Below are 8739 nucleotides of genomic sequence, written 5' to 3' on the forward strand. Positions count from 1 at the left end.
AAATGAACTGCTCGACTGAGTGACCTTACAGATAATTGTATGTGTGGGGTACAGAGATGGGGTAGTCATTCGACTGAGGGACATTACAGATAATTGTATGTGTGGGGTACAGAGATGGGGTAGTCATTCGACTGAGGGACATTATAGATAATTGTATGTGTGGGGTACAGAGATGGGGTAGTCATTCGACTGAGGGACCTAACAGATAATTGTATGTGTGGGGTACAGAGATGGGGTAGTCATTCGACTGAGGGACATTACAGATAATTGTATGTGTGGGGTACAGAGATGGGGTAGTCATTCGACTGAGGGACCTAACAGATAATTGTATGTGTGGGGTACAGAGATGGGGTAGTCATTCGACTGAGGGACATTACAGATAATTGTATGTGTGGGGTACAGAGATGGGGTAGTCATTCGACTGAGGGACCTAACAGATAATTGTATGTGTGGGGTACAGAGATGGGGTAGTCATTCGACTGAGGGACATTACAGATAATTGTATGTGTGGGGTACAGAGATGGGGTAGTCATTCGACTGAGGGACCTAACAGATAATTGTATGTGTGGGGTACAGAGATGGGGTAGTCATTCGACTGAGGGACATTACAGATAATTGTATGTGTGGGATAGAGAGACGAGGTAGTCATTCGTAAATCATGTTAAACACCATTATTGAACACAGAGTGAGTCCATGCAACTTATTATGTGACTTGTTAAGCTAATGTTTTAACAACAACATGTTTACTCCTGAACTGATTTAGTCTTGATATAACAAAAGGGGTTGAATAATTATTGACTCAAGACACTTCAGCTTTTTAATTTTGAATGAATTTGTAAACATTTCTAAAAACACAATTCCACTTTAACATTATGGGATATTTTGTGTGTAGGCCAGTGACACAAAAAATAAAAAAATTAATTGAGTCCATTTTAAACTCAGGCTGTAACACATCAAAATGTGGAAAGAGTGTGCTTCAATCTCTTGCCGCTCTAAAAGCCTCGATCACACCTACAGCGTCATTGCGTTTTGGCCAGAAGTGCATTCATTTAGTTTGCATCGCAGCATTGTGTTACAGAGGCAGTTGCAGTGTGTTCTTTGGGAGGAATACGTTGGATAAATTGATAAATCAGGTACCTCCTGTAAATCAAACATATGCATCAAATTGTACGCGTAGACAGAAATGACAGAAATGGTGAATGTTGCGCAATGACGCTGTAGGTTTGTTCAAGGTGTCTTCTGGGAAAATGTATGAAATCAGTCTGTGTTATTCTCTTGTTATATGATTAAACTCCTGTTCAGTAGAGCTAGAGAACTAGAGACCACGACAGTAAGCAGTCAGCCAGTTGCTGCATACTGACACACACACACACACACGCACACACGCACACACACACACACACACACACACACACACACACACACACACACACACACACACACACACACACACACACACACACACACACACACACACACACACACACACACACACACACACACACACACACACACACACACACACACACACACACACACACACACACACACACACACACACACACACACACACACAGAGCACTGAGCATGCTGAGCAGTCCTGACAGACATTTAATGAGAAGTGAGCAGAAATGTCTTTGTCTCACTCAGAGCTGTTCCCAAAGTGACATGCAGTTTCCATTTCTCTTCTCTGGGATCCAAATCCTGGCAGGCTGCTGCATCTTTACAGTTTAGTAAACCAGTCTAGTAAACCAGTTTAGTAAACCAGTTTAGTAAACCAGTTTAGTAAATCAGTTTAGTAAACCAGTTTAGTAAACCAGTTTAGTAAACCAGTCTAGTAAACCAGTTTAGTAAACCAGTCTAGTAAACCAGTTTAGTAAACCAGTCTAGTAAACCAGTTTAGTAAACCAGTCTAGTAAACCAGTCTAGTAAACCAGTCTAGTAAACCAGTTTAGTAAACCAGTCTAGTAAACCAGTTTAGTAAACCAGTCTAGTAAACCAGTTTAGTAAACCAGTCTAGTAAACCAGTCTAGTAAACCAGTCTAGTAAACCAGTTTAGTAAACCAGTCTAGTAAACCAGTCTAGTAAACCAGTTTAGTAAACCAGTCTAGTAAACCAGTCTAGTAAACCAGTTTAGTAAACCATTTTTTTTATTGGATTTATTTTACATTTATTTAACTAGTAAAGTCAGTTAAGAACAAATTCTTATTTTCTATGACGGCCTAAGAAACAGTGGGTTAACTGTCTAGGACACAGGTTCCGTTAACGGAACCCCCCCGCCCCCCAACATTCCGCTGAAAAGGCAGCGCGGGAAATTCAAATCTTTTTTGTTGTTGAAATATTTAACTTTCACACATTAACAAGTCCAATACAGCAAATGAAAGATAAACAAATTGTTAATCTACCCATCGTGTCCGATTTTTAAAATGTTTTACAGCGAAAACACAACAGATATTTATGTTAGATCACCACCAAATCCAAAAAAACACAGCCATTTTTCACAGCCAAAGATAGAGTCACAAAAGCAGAATTAGAGATAAAATGAATCACTAACCTTTGATAATCTTCCACAGATGACACTCATATGACATCATGTTACACAATACATTTATGTTTTGTTCGATAATATGAATATTTATATCCACAAATTTCGGTTTACATTGGCGCCATGTTCAGAAATGCCTCCAAAATATCCAGAGTAATTACAGAGAGCGACGTCAGATAACAGAAATACTCATCATAAACTTTGACGAAAGATACATGTTTTACATATAATTTAAGATACACTGGTTCTTAATGCAACCGCTGTGTCAGAATTTTAAAAAACTTAACGAAAAAAGCATACATGCTATAATCTGAGACGGCGCTCAGACGTAACAATATTTCTCCGCCATGTTGGAGTCAACAGAAATATAAAATTACATAATAAATATTCCATTACCTTTGATGATCTGTCATCAGAATGCAGTGCAAGGAATCCTAGTTCCGCAATAAATCATTGTTTTGTTCCGTAATGTCCAGTACTAGTGTCCAATTAGCTACTTTTGCACGTTTAGTTCCCATGTCCAAAAGATGGCGCTGGTCCAGGCGAACTTGGACGAAAACTTCAAAAAGTTATATTCCAGGTCGAAAAAACTGGTCAAACTAAGTAGAGAATTAATCTTCAGGATGTTATTATCATATATATCCAATAACGTTCCAACCGGAGCATTCGTTTTTGTCTACAGAGTATATCGCAAGGCGATATAATGACTACTGCGCTTAACCAGGAACTGGCATTCTGCCAGACCAGTGACTCAAATAGCTGCCATCCGGTCCCACATCACACTAGAGGCTTCATTCCACGGACTGTTGACATCTAGTGGAAGGCGTAGGAAGTATGAACAGATCCATATCTTATTTGGATGTGAATAGGCGATGAGTTGAAAATCAACCAGCCCCAGAATTTCCACTTCCTGTTTGGAAGTTTGCCTGCCCTATGAGTTCTGTTATACTCACAGACATAATTCAAACAGTTATAGAAACATCAGAGTGTTTTCTATCCAATAGTAATAATAATATGCATATATTAGCATCAGAGTAGTCCCACCTGGCCAACATCCAGTGAGATTGCAGTGCACCAAATTCAAATACAGAAATACTCATTATAAAAATTCAGAAAATATTAACTTCTTGTGAATCCAACCACGGTGTCAGATTTAAAAAATGCTTTACGGCGAAAGCATACCTTACGATTATTTGAGAACATCGCCCAGCAGACAAATCATTACAAACAGTAACCAGCCAAGTAGAAGAGTTACACAAGTCAGAAATAGAGATCAAATTAATCTCTTACCTTTGATGATCTTCATATAGTTGCACTCAGAAGACATTCATTTATTCAATAAATCTTCCTTTTGTTCGATAAAGTCTCTCTCTATATCCAAAAACCTCAGTTTTGTTCGCGCGTTTTCTTCAGTAATCCACAGGCGCAAACGTAGTCACAACAGGCAGACAAAAAAAACAAAATTGCATCTGTAAAGTTCATAGAAACATGTCAAACAATGTTTATATTCAATCCTCAGGTTGTTTTTAGCCTAAATAATCAATAATGTTTAAACCGGAATATAAAAGGTAAACAAGAAACACTCTCTCGGTCGCGCGCATGAAAAAGCTCTGTGACATGGCTGGGTCCACTCATTCACACTGCTCTTACTCCCTCATTTTTCAGAATACAACCCTGAAACCATTTCTAAAGACTGTTGACATCTAGTGGAAGGCATAGGAACTGCAAATTGAGTTCTAAGTCAATGGATACTGTAATGGCATTGAATAGAAAACTACAACAACAAAAAAATCCTACTTCCCGAATGGACTTGTCTCAGATTTTCACCTGCCAAATCAGTTCTGTTATACTCACATACACTATTTTAACAGTTTTTGAAACTTTAGAGTGTTGTTTATCCAAATCTACCAATGACATGCAGATCCTATCTTCTGGACCTGAGTAGAAGGCAGTTTAATTTGGGTACGCTTTTCATCCAAAATTCCAAATGCTGCCCCCTACCCTAGAGAAGTTAATAACAAACTTGTATGCCATTTGTAAATACGAATAAAATTGTTAAATTACGAGCCTTGTTGGTTTAGCCACATAAAGGAGAGCAACCTTCCCATGAGATAATGAGTGGGCTGGACATGCTGAGAGATGAGTTCGGATTGGTCTTTTATCTATTTGAGCTGGTCAGTCTGTGTCGGTAATCCGTGTTCCCCAACCAAAAGCAATGGATTACAGGCAACATCCGCACTGAGCTAAAGGTGATGATGCAATCTCTATTGCACTCCACACTGCCCTTTCCCACCTGGACAAAAGGAACACCTATGCGATAATGCTATTCATTGACTACAGCTCAGTGTTCAACACCATAGAGCCCTCAAAGCTCATCCATAAGCTAAGGACCCTGGGACTAAACACCTCCCTCTGCAACTGGATCCTGGACTTCCTGACGGGCCACCCACAGGTGGTAAGGGTAAGTAACAACACATCCGCCATGCTGATCCCCAACATGATGGCCCCTCAGGGGTGCGTGCTCAGTCCCCTCCTTTACTCCCTGTTCACTCATGACTGCATGGCCAGGCACGACTCCAACACCATTATTAAGTTTGCCGATGACCTGGCTGTGTGGTGCCAGGACAACAACCTCTTCCTCAACTTGATCAAGACAAAGGAGATGATTGTGGACTACAGGAAAAGAACTACCGAGCACGCCCCCATTCTCATCGACTGGGTTGTAGTGGAGCAGGTTCAGAGCTTCAAGTTCCTTGGTGTCCACATCACAAACAAACTAACAAACATGGTCCAAAACAGTCACCAAGATAGTTGTGAAGAGGGCACGACAAAACCTAGTCCCCCTCAGGAGACTGAAAAGATTTGTCATGGGTCCTCAGATCCTCAAAAGGTTCTACAGCTGCACCATCGAGCGGAGACTTACCGATTGACGGCTGATTTAGCTACAAAGGAAGAGCCAAGGAGAGGCCTTCAGAGGTAGAGGCCGTTTCCCAGGCAAAGGAAGAGCCAAGGAGAGGCCTTCAGAGGTAGAGGCCGTTTCCCAGGCAAAGGAAGAGAGGAGACTTAGGCCCAGGAGGGAGAGGCTTCAGAGGTAGAGGCCGTTTCCCAGGCAAAGGAAGAGCCAAGGAGAGGCCTTCAGAGGTAGAGGCCGTTTCCCAGGCAAAGGAAGAGCCAAGGAGAGGCCTTCAGAGGTAGAGGCCGTTTCCCAGGCAAAGGAAGAGCCAAGGAGAGGCCTTCAGAGGTTTAGAGGCTTCAGAGGTTTCCAGGCAAAGGAAGCAAGGAGAGGAGGTTTCCCAGGCAAAGGAAGAGCCAAGGAGAGGCCTTCAGAGGTAGAGGCCGTGTCCCAGGCAGAGGAAGAGCCAAGGAGAGGCCTTCAGAGGTAGAGGCCGTTTCCCAGGCAAAGGAAGAGCCAAGGAGAGGCCTTCAGAGGTAGAGGCCGTTTCCCAGGCAGAGGAAGAGCCAAGGAGAGGTTTCCCAGGCAGAGGAAGAGTCAGAGGTAGAGGCCGTTTCCCAGGCTGAGGAAGAGTCAGTGGTAGAGACCGTTTCACAGGCTGAGGAAGAGTCAGCTAATCTAATTGCGATATATAATTCAGATAGAATTTACCCGGTTTATCTTCCTTACTGCTGGCACGTGCGATGTACCGGTAGGTCGGTAGGAAATAGAGGTTGCAGGTAGGAAATTCATTTTCGTCACAGCACTTTGTTTTAATCAGTTTCATTCTGAATCCTTCCTTCCACTGGTTGCATATACGAAGCCATCGAAGTCCTCTGGGGGTAAAATGAGCACCACATACATTAGACGTGCGCTCGGTTCCCATACTCCAATCCGCTTGCTTCAACCGGATAAATCGGTCCCACGTCAAAGCTAGCTTCTCGTTTTTGGGCAACAAATGAGTCGTAACTCCGGCCTTGTGGGTGTTACTGCACTAGCTGACAACGACGAAAAGCTACTACAACACTCACTCGCTCGACTGCTACTACCAAACGCACAGGAGAAGAGGAGATGCAGTTTTTCGCATTCATTTATTTGGTTTGTTCGTAGATGTACATAGTCGCTCGACCAGCGCCAACACTTGGTTTGGAATGTAATTACATGCTAGCATGGCTTGTAGCTAATGTTAGCCAGCTGGAACTATCTAGGTAGCACCTGTTCCCCATATCACATTGAGAAATAGTGCATTGTGTGTAGTTCCGAAGATTTCCCGGAAATATATATAAAAACTGTAAAACATAACTATGTTTGTAGTTATAGGTAACCGTGACTACAACTAAGTCTTTGACCATACTGTTGTTAAATTGGCGCTATGCCCTTTTATTTTTTCCATTTAACCTTTCATTTATTTCTCTAGATAATGTGGGCCGTTTCATTAATTACACTGTACTTTCTTTTTCTGTTTTAATAAAATACAACATTCGAAGAACATGCATCATCGTGGCAATTCATATCTAATCGTTTCTAACACATTTTTTTCCGGTCTGGAAGGATAAATAAATAAATTAATAATAATCAATAAATTATTCAATAATTTCGCTGTGTATTTCAAATGTAATCAAGCCATTGAATGTACCAGAGGACACCAGAATAGAGCTCCTTCTGGGGAGCCTGATGGAACCAGGGCATTAGAAACTACCAGAGGACACCAGAATAGAGCTCCTTCTGGGGAGCCTGATGGAACGAAGGCATTAGAAACTACCAGAGGACACCAGACTGGGGTGCCTGTTGGAACCTCGGCATTAGAAACTACCAGACACCAGAATAGGGCTCCTTCTGGGGCGCCTGTTTGAACCAAGGCGATATCTATTTGTCTGGTTACTCTGTACTTGTGGAAAACACTGGTAAACCTTTTCAGCTGGGAGGCCTGCTGTGTGGATCAATCAATACATTTAATTAGGGTTGATTAATGAAGAAGTGTGTGTGTGGCGTGTACAAGACTGTGTGTGTGTGGAGGGGGTTGTGTGTGTGTGTGTATGTGGCGTGTACAAGACTGTGTGTGTGTGGAGGGGGTTGTGTGTGTGTGTGTGTGTGTGTGTGTGTGTGTGTGTGTGTGTGTGTGTGTGTGTGTGTGTGTGTGTGTGTGTGTGTGTGTGTGGTGTGTACAAGACTGTGTGTGTGTGGAGGGGGTTGTATGTGTGTGTGTGTGTGTGTCATGTACAAGACTGTGTGTGTGTGGAGGGGGTTGTGTGTGTGTGTGTGTGTGTGTGTGTGTGTGTGTGTGTGTGTGTGTGTGTGTGTGTGTGTGTGTGTGTGTGTGTGTGTGTGTGTGTGTGTGTGTGTGTGGAGGGGGGTTGTGTGTTTGTGTGTGTGTGTGTGTGTGTGGGTTTGGGTGTGTGTGTGTGGACGTGTACAAGACTGTGTGTGTGTGTGTGTGTGTGTGTGTGTGTGTGTGTGTGTGTGTGTGTGTGTGTGTGTGTGTGTGTGTGTGTGTGTGTGTGTGTGTGTGTGTGTGTGTGTGTAGCTGACAGCTGTTTCTATGACCAAGGACAACATGGTGTCCTGGGGATGCATGGCTTTGTATGACATAAATGTATGTCTCACAATTTAAATAATCACAGTGGATTGAATGCATTTTAATTACTTAATTAGGCCTAACGCTTTTCCAGAGATTCAGCTGTGCACAGCATCTAATCAGGCAAACTATAAAATACACAGCATTCAATCAGGCAAACTATAAAATACACAGCATTCAATTAGACAATAAAATACACAGCATTCAATTAGGCAATAAAATACACAGCATTCAATTAGGCAATAAAATACACAGCATTCAATTAGGCAATAAAATACACAGCATTCAATTAGGCAAACTATAAAATACACAGCATTCAATCAGGCAAACTATAAAATACACAGCATTCAATCAGGCAATAAAATACACAGCATTCAATTAGGCAATAAAATACACAGCATTCAATCAGGCAATAAAATACACAGCATTCAATTAGGCAATAAAATACACAGCATTCAATTAGGCAATAAAATACACAGCATTCAATTAGGCAAACTATAAAATACACAGCATTCAATCAGGCAAAAAGACACAAAGGCCTAGTTACAACAAACTTTAAGAGTGCTAATTTTAGATGAGTAATAATCAATGGGAATAACATAAATACATTTGATTTAAAAAAATAAATATGATAAATATAATAATCAGACATACCGGTAATCAGAATATTTTCCTGACATTATATAG

The sequence above is a fragment of the Oncorhynchus gorbuscha genome, linkage group LG06 (assembly GCF_021184085.1).
Source record: "Oncorhynchus gorbuscha isolate QuinsamMale2020 ecotype Even-year linkage group LG06, OgorEven_v1.0, whole genome shotgun sequence".
NCBI classification, from domain to species: Eukaryota; Metazoa; Chordata; class Actinopteri; order Salmoniformes; family Salmonidae; genus Oncorhynchus; species Oncorhynchus gorbuscha.